This window comes from Gallinula chloropus (assembly GCF_964237585.1).
Source record: "Gallinula chloropus genome assembly, chromosome: 7".
Taxonomy (NCBI): domain Eukaryota; kingdom Metazoa; phylum Chordata; class Aves; order Gruiformes; family Rallidae; genus Gallinula; species Gallinula chloropus.
In genome coordinates, this window is record NC_140092.1 from 32,336,825 (window position 1) to 32,344,804 (window position 7,980).

A 7,980-nucleotide genomic window follows, 5' to 3' on the forward strand; every position below is an offset into this window, starting at 1 on the left:
ATTGTCTTCACTCCCAAGAAAGTTCTGCATCAATCTTTCTCTCCACCTCACTACAGGACACATCTCCCAACACCTGCTGTTCAAAGACATTTGGCAAGAACACAGAAGATTTTTGCACTGAAAGGCTTACCCGTGCTCCAGAGGCAGTGTATTACGCAGTCATTGTTGGAGTTTGAGTTCAGAAAAGACGAGAGGGTTGTTTATAGAAGCACTTTGTCCTGCAGTGCAGATAAACGGTTATTTCCTCACAGAAGTTTTGTGAAACATCCAGCAAATGGTTTTACAGGCAAGAAAAAGCACTTGAGTTTCCCTAGGCTGTCCTATTTCTAACAAAACTGCTTAGCCAATTCACATATAGATTGTATGCCATTAAGTTGCTTTCAGCTTCCAATCTCTTGAAATCTGAATATTAATCTGCAAGCTAATTCAGAACAGATATAATGTATTTTGAACTTCAGTCACCAAGAAGGATGTTGTCCTGTCAATCTCAAAGGATTGGCATAGCAATTTTACCACATTTTCTAAAAAATCCATACAGATTTAAGGTCGAGTTCTGGATTTAATTGAAGTAACCTTTTGTACAATCTAGCTTTAATGAAGTGCAATGAAGTTAAACTCCACAGGGGCCATTAATCTGAAACACTCCATTAAAACAACTACAAGGGGAGTTTTTAATAAACAGTGTGAACTAATGCCCATGTGGAAAGGTAATTGAGAGGGAACTGGTGTCTGGGCCAGATTGTTATTAAATCCTTATCACAGGTAAAGCTGAAACCCCAAAAGGCAAACTGCCATGTGATTTATAGTGCCCTTCTCTTCCCGGCCTTAAAGAAAAAGCTATGTTTAATAATAAAAAAATCCTGTGACTAAGCTATAAAATAACTGAGCAATTACTTAAAATAATTTATACAGTGCAATACACTGACCTTGCTCTAAGCATAAAATCTACAAAATAACTTCTGTAATAAAACTGTGAACTGCTAAAAGGACTAAGCGTTTAACCATTTTTATTGTGCAGAACCTGAGGGCACTATAAATACATATCATACTTCTAATAGCAGAGGTTAAAAAAAATCATAATTTTTTCAATCTTTAAAAAAGCTTCTCTGAAGTCTAGGAGGGCTTTGCCATATCACAGGAATACCTATTGTCCCATTTTAAAACATGTTAATAGGGCACTGAAGTCAACGCTTTCTAATATTGCCCAAACATCCATAAACAAACTTGTCTGGGAGTAGAAAAGTTTTTAATAAAATACCAGTACCTATTATTGTTAGTATGACTCTAACAACATGTTTACAAAAGTCTAGATTCTAAAGGAAAACTCCATAAGTATATTTACCAACATTTTAAAATATTTTTCTGTGAAAACAATTAATGTTACTTCAACTCAAAATGACAAAGAGAATGGCATCATAGAGCAAACTGTCCAGTACATCACTGACTGCCCATGTGTTTCAAATATCTGTGACACAACTGGGATGTGTTTGGTAACCAGATATACAGTAAGCATAAGAGTGCTATAATAGAAGTTTGCTGTGGTCAAGTATAATCAACAGCATTTTACTTCAGCTAAAAAGAAACGTAGCTACTTTTATTTTCAGCCTGGCGATAATCCAGGTTACAGCAGATGCCATGCAGAAGGATATAGGCTATGCACAGCATAACTGAAAGACATAAATTGTCAACAGGCTTGTATCACACAGGACACAAAGCTGTTTTCTTGATTAATTAGAGCTTGATTAATTTGGCAACATGCCTAGGGTTAGCACACTCCCTTGTATAGGAGCTGTGTTGCCATCATCACTGTGCCTGTGCATTGCTTCATCCCAAAGTGGTGGTATCTATGGTTTCAGAAAAAAGGAAAGAACCCCAAGAAGGCCAATTGCAACATACAGGTTAAAGTACTCTGAAAAAATTTGTCAACTTTTTCACAGGAACCAGTCCATTTCCAGTGGCTTCACATGTGCTCTTTTTCTTGACTTTTTCACAAAACCACATCTTATCACTATCATTAGAAGAAATACCATTCTTTCACAGAAGTTCATCTTGTTACTACTGTGCATGTGTAGTTCTAAACACTGTAAGCAAATCTGCACTTGTTTGTATTTATTGGCACCTGAAACATACAGCCAATAAATACAGCGAATGGAAACTTTGGGCTGTGAAGAAATTACTCTAGTGTTATTTTATGCTTCCTCAGAAGAGGGCGAGTGGTTCATATGTCTTTGTACTTCATTTTAAAAATAGAAACATCATTCAGTTACATCTTGGCACATGGACAGCTCTGTCATTTTAATATGGATAAAAGTGAAAGCTCTGTTTAAAAGCCCTGGAAAGCAATGTACTTCAGCGTGTGACTAAAGTTAAGTATATTACTTAAGTATATTATTAAATAAGGATGAGCTGTAGCATGCGGTTAAATGTTTCACTGAACTGTGGCCGAGAAATTACTATTTCCAGCTTCTGCCTTATGATATTTCCAATGCTGAATTTCAAGTACAATGAGGCCATTCCAAACAATTAAAAGTGTTTAACTGTCCTGGTCTCTTTCCTCAGCCAGCTGATGCTTGTGTTTCAATGGAGTCACTCCAGCTTGTACCAGCTCAGAACCTGCCTCAACATCTGATAAGGAAGATTCTTAATAAAGTCCAGGGAAGGGGGGGAATCTATTGAGGTTTTTGAACACAACTGAGCTATATTTCATAAGAACATGCCCCACGGGATAGGAAGCCTTGGTTAGAAGAGTGTATTACTGCAAATGCTGTCTCTTCTCAAAACAAAATGTTTTTCTTTTCTTGTAGTTTCTGAAAATCATGTCTCAACTAAAAATAATTCAATAATGTACAAGTTTTAAGAGTCATGAACAGAAAAAAAATCTCATTTCTCACAAACTAAAGGATTTCGGTGTTAAATTTTAAGCTTGGAAAAAACAGAATTCTCTGCCAAGCAGGAAAATTATTCCTCTCTCAGCTCTTTGTTCCCCTCACCAGGTACTTTCCCTCATTACTTCTTGACCATGACTCTAAAGAATGTCTGTAGCCCTGGCACAGCTCTATTCGGTACTGGACACAGTACCTGTGCAGCTGCCTAGAGAAGAGATCTGAGGAATATGTGAGCTGTTATTTTTTGGGGAGTTGCAAGGCTTGTTTGGGATACTGTTAAGAATCCTACACTCTCATCCCTAACATTGCCTCCTCATTACTACTGGATCATCCACTTCAGTACCGCTTTCTTTATTAAAAGTTACTGATTAAATCAGTATCTTTTGCCAATTTTCTTCTTCAAATGGAAAAATTAAGCTCTTTTCCTAGTTTTGTTAAATTTCTTCAAAGATAATTCCTAATGGGTATGGGAAGTATATCTGTATGGATATATGGATATACACACAGAAGTCCACTACATCTGTATTTGCAATATGTTTTTTAAAATAAGTCTCACCGTGGTGTCCATGTATATATGCATGTCTCCATACAAACAAAACATGACACTCACATTTCTTTCAGCTTTAAAAAGGTATGTTATTTCCTGAGCTTAAAGCAAATCGCAGACTTTGGAGGACTAGTAATACCTACTCAGAAATGAACATACCAAATATTCAGAACAATTTAGAGATCTGCTGTTCTGCAATTGCAGTTTTCTCCCAACACACACATAACTTTTTACCATATGAAATTCACTGCCCTTTAGCACAAGGAAAATGACCTAAGTTTCAATATAAGCCTGGCTGTCAGGAAGCTCCCAGGACAAATGAATGGAAAAAGTATAAAACTCTTTTCCTCTTATAAAATCCCACTGGTCTGTTTCTGAAGGGAGGTTGGCCTCCTCAAAATAGTTAAGACTATAATATGAAAACATCGTCTCATTTTTTGTCAATCTGCAAAATTGTTCTTTTAACCCACTTGCAGAACTCAACGTTGTTTTGTTCCAAGGGGATGTCCCAGCAGGATGTCCCAGTGGAAGCAAGGCTGGCTCAGGCAATTTATTACCTGCAAGCTGCTTTCATAAGTGATGGACATGTTCTGCACTGTCATGTGAAGGAGTTAGATCCTCAGATAAATCCTGACAAAGGATTTCTTTGACCTGACAGTACTTTTTATGCAGGATAGCTCCAGAAATGTGTAAGGCCTGTAAATACATGCTGTCTGGTAATGCATTTTCAGAACACACTGTACAATGAAAACAAGGGAAAAGAAAGAAAAAATAAAGCTTTATCTTTACTGCCCTCTTCAGGCTGTATTAATCTGGTGTTTGCAAAACAACACACACTTCAATGCAGCAGCTCCTCAGACACATGCTGAAATATTTTGTTTAATCAGTGCATCTTGCCTAAAAGAAGCCATTTGATTTTTAGGCTGATAAAGGAGTATGAATCTATGGGTGTATGAAAGTCAAAAAACTTTGAGGGCTTCATTCAGAACTACACTATATGAAGCTGTCACACTTGCAAGTAATTGAGAGATCCACAGTGAAACAAGCTCCTAAGCTTTTTCAGAATAGCAGAAACTTGGTAGCATTCATATCAAACAGCAGCTCCATAATTTAGAAGTGTCTCCAAAGGATAAAAGCTGAAATCGAGCATTTAGTAAATGTGTTGTGTTTTGCTTTGTACAAAGTTTACATTTCCAGTTAATTTTAACCATGTAGCATGATTTCCTTTTCCAAAAAAAAACTTTAATATACTATTTTTCTACAGCCTAGGTCACTCTATTTCTTTAATTTCTAATTAATACTAATACCTGTTTCCAAATGTGGGTCATCTCATATTTCTCAAAGTACTGCTTGTTCTATGATCCAGTGGGCTCATGGAGACAGCAAACCAGCCTTGTCTTTGGACAAACTTCTGAACCATTAATTCACCCAATTGCATAAAAATAGTTAAGTAAGATTTATACTATTTCAGATGCCAGGATTACTCTTTGTCCTTTTCTTGAAAACCATTAGAGCTTTTACTTCTCTGTGGCACTTCAGAATCTGATATTAAAATCCCAACATCAGCCACATAAAAATGTACAGCAAACTGTGTCTGATCCATAAAGGCCTATCTTACATGCAATGCCTAGAGCAAATTCCTGTGAGATTTGCCCACTGAATTCAAGACAACCAAATTAAACATCTAGCCTCTTCTAACATCTAGCCACAGCTTCTGAGATCTAATTCACACTCCAAACATCATAGCAATGTTCTGGCATCATGTTTCATACTGTAAGCAAAAATATGCCCCATCTTTTCTGTTCATCTTTCCTTAATTCAGAATTTTTGTCAGTATTTTGGGTTCATATCTTCAGTTTCTCTCACTATTTACTTTTCCACATTGCTTTATGTAAATCTCTCTTCAAACATCTCCACCTTCCTGCCATGTTGCTATCACCTTTTGCACTATTATTTTGTGTCTTTCAAAAAAATTTGGGTTTATTGCCTTGATTACTCTCAGCATGTAGAGTCTGAGCCTGCTGCTTCTGAAGTCCATAATCGGGGGGGGGGGGAGGGAGGAGGAGGATTTTGACAGTATAAAATGGCCTTGCTCCCTTGAATTTTATGTGTGTATGGTATGAAATGCACATGTAAGATATCGTATATTATCATATTGATTTTTAATATGTTTGTAATATGGAAACAGCACACATAACAGATGCTCTTCTAATAGTCATAAATACATTTGCACTTTTGGCATAAACTCTGAATATCTGCGTGTTTGTAAGTAGTAAGGCCACAAATGTGGCAAGGATTTGACTTGTGTTACACATGACCTTGAGTTTTTATTACGGTGCATTCATATGAAAGTTGGTTTTTTTTCTGTCACTATTTGGAAGAGAAAAGGGTTAAGAGGTGTCGTGGTTTCACCCGGCTGAGGGCCAAGATCCACGCAGCTGCCTGCTCCTTAAAGGAAAAGAGCAGGTTAAAGGGAAGGGGTGGGGGGTGAGAAGCAAGGGAAGGGAAAAAAGGAAGAGAAAGGGGCAAATAACCCCAAGATCAAGAAATTAAGAGGCCCGTGGGTTGGGATAAGGATAGTTTACTAAGATAACAGAAAGATACAATGTAACAATACTAACAGGACTTCAAAGCAAAAATATATGAAGCTGTTGATACACAATGCAGTTTCTCACCAAACCACACAACTCAGGCCGTGCCACCCAGAGCCGTCCCAGAACCCGACCGTCCCCCACGAACCGCGCGTCCCGGAGCCGCCCCAGGCCTTCCTCCCGTCAGCCCCCGATATCCTGGGCAGGACGTAATTGGCGTGGAATACTCTCTTTGGTCAGTTGGGTCACCTGTCCTGGCTTCACCCCTCCTTTCTCATGAAGAGCTGAGAAAGTCCTTGACTGTCTGACAGCAACTAGAAACATCAGGGTGTTATCAGCAGTACTCCCATTTTACTCTCAAACACAGCATTCATCTGCTGTTACAAATGAAGTTAACTCCATCCTGACCAAAACCAGGACAAGAGGTCATAAAAAGGGGGATTTAGAAAAACCAAAGGTATCTGGATAAAAATAAACAAGCACACAGTTCCTTTATTGCTTTGTTTCTGTTTTGCAGTACTTCTGCCTATGCCAGCCTAGTTACTTTAGGCACTAACCTGCAAAGCATTTAACTTAAAGCATATAAGAGGGATTAATTACATGCTTAAAATTAAGCACATGCTTTGGTTCCTTATTGAACCAAGCCCTATGACCCTCTGACTGAGTAAAATGGATTAAAATATAATTGCTTTCATCTTTCCATCAAAGACAGGTTGTGCAAATAATTATAGGCAGTTAGGCTCCTCAAATCAGATAATTTTTTATACTTGTTCTTTAAGCATGTTCATTGCTTTGGTACATCAGATAAAGTGACTGAAGAAGTAAATTAGCAGATAAGGATGAATTAGTTAAAAAGAAGAAAATAATACTACCTTATGTTTGCTGCCTATCACGTGGCTACTTACTAAAAAGAACTTATCACCCCCACTGGATATTACCACATGTACATATGTTTATATGGATCTTACAGTCACTACATTTCTCTTTCACTATTAAAATTCTGTTTTCAAAACATGCCAGACGAGCAGATACAAATAAGACTTTGTTTGATCTGATTAGGCTAGAATGGAGAGTTTGATTTCCTTCCAAAGTTTTCCAACAGTTGACCTAAAATGCGTCAAAGCAACTTCCATCTCTTTTGTTTCTATCACGCTGTCCCAGTTTCCTAATTTCACCAGATCCCACAGTTGCCATGTCTTTGAAGTTCAATTGTTGTTTGGGTTTGGTTTTTTTTTTCTTTCCAGTGATTAATTTAGCAGACACTCAGACTGAGAGTTGATTATGCGTTTGGCTGTAATTTATTCTAGCTAAGAATCTACATTCTCAGGAAAGAACACTATTTTCTATAACTTAAGCATGCAGAGATCAATCTTTGGCACTGGGTATTGCAGCAGATCACTAATCACGATATTACTTGATGCTTCTGCAATGTTACTAATTGCAATGTGAACATGTTGTACATGGAAAATTATGGAGACTTCAGTGTACTTTGATTGTAGAACAGCGCTAGGCCTTATGTGTTGAAAGACTTAATAATCAACATTATGAGATCCTGAAGATTTGAAAGGTTATATTCCCTTTCTAACTGTGTAATTTATCATTGGTAGTGTTTCACACAATCGGTCTTTAAGAAGAAACAAAGTGAAATTCATTCCAAAGAGCAAACCAAAAACATCATTCACTTTTAAGGCCTTTCATCTCATGCCTACACAGTCATCAGCTTTTGTTCACAGTAATGAAATTCTTATAAACATTGCCAAATGTTCTTTCCAAACTGTATTTTTCTCAGAAATTTTTTTCCAAAATGAAGAGAAATGGGTCATAGACAACTGGTAAAAAAATTGTGTCTCAGCCACAAAGTATTTCCTTAGTGTCAAAATTCAAGCTTTGATAAGCTTTCTTTTGAGACAGCATTTTCTTGATTTACAGGTAGGACGCTAACTTCAGGCTTGACACA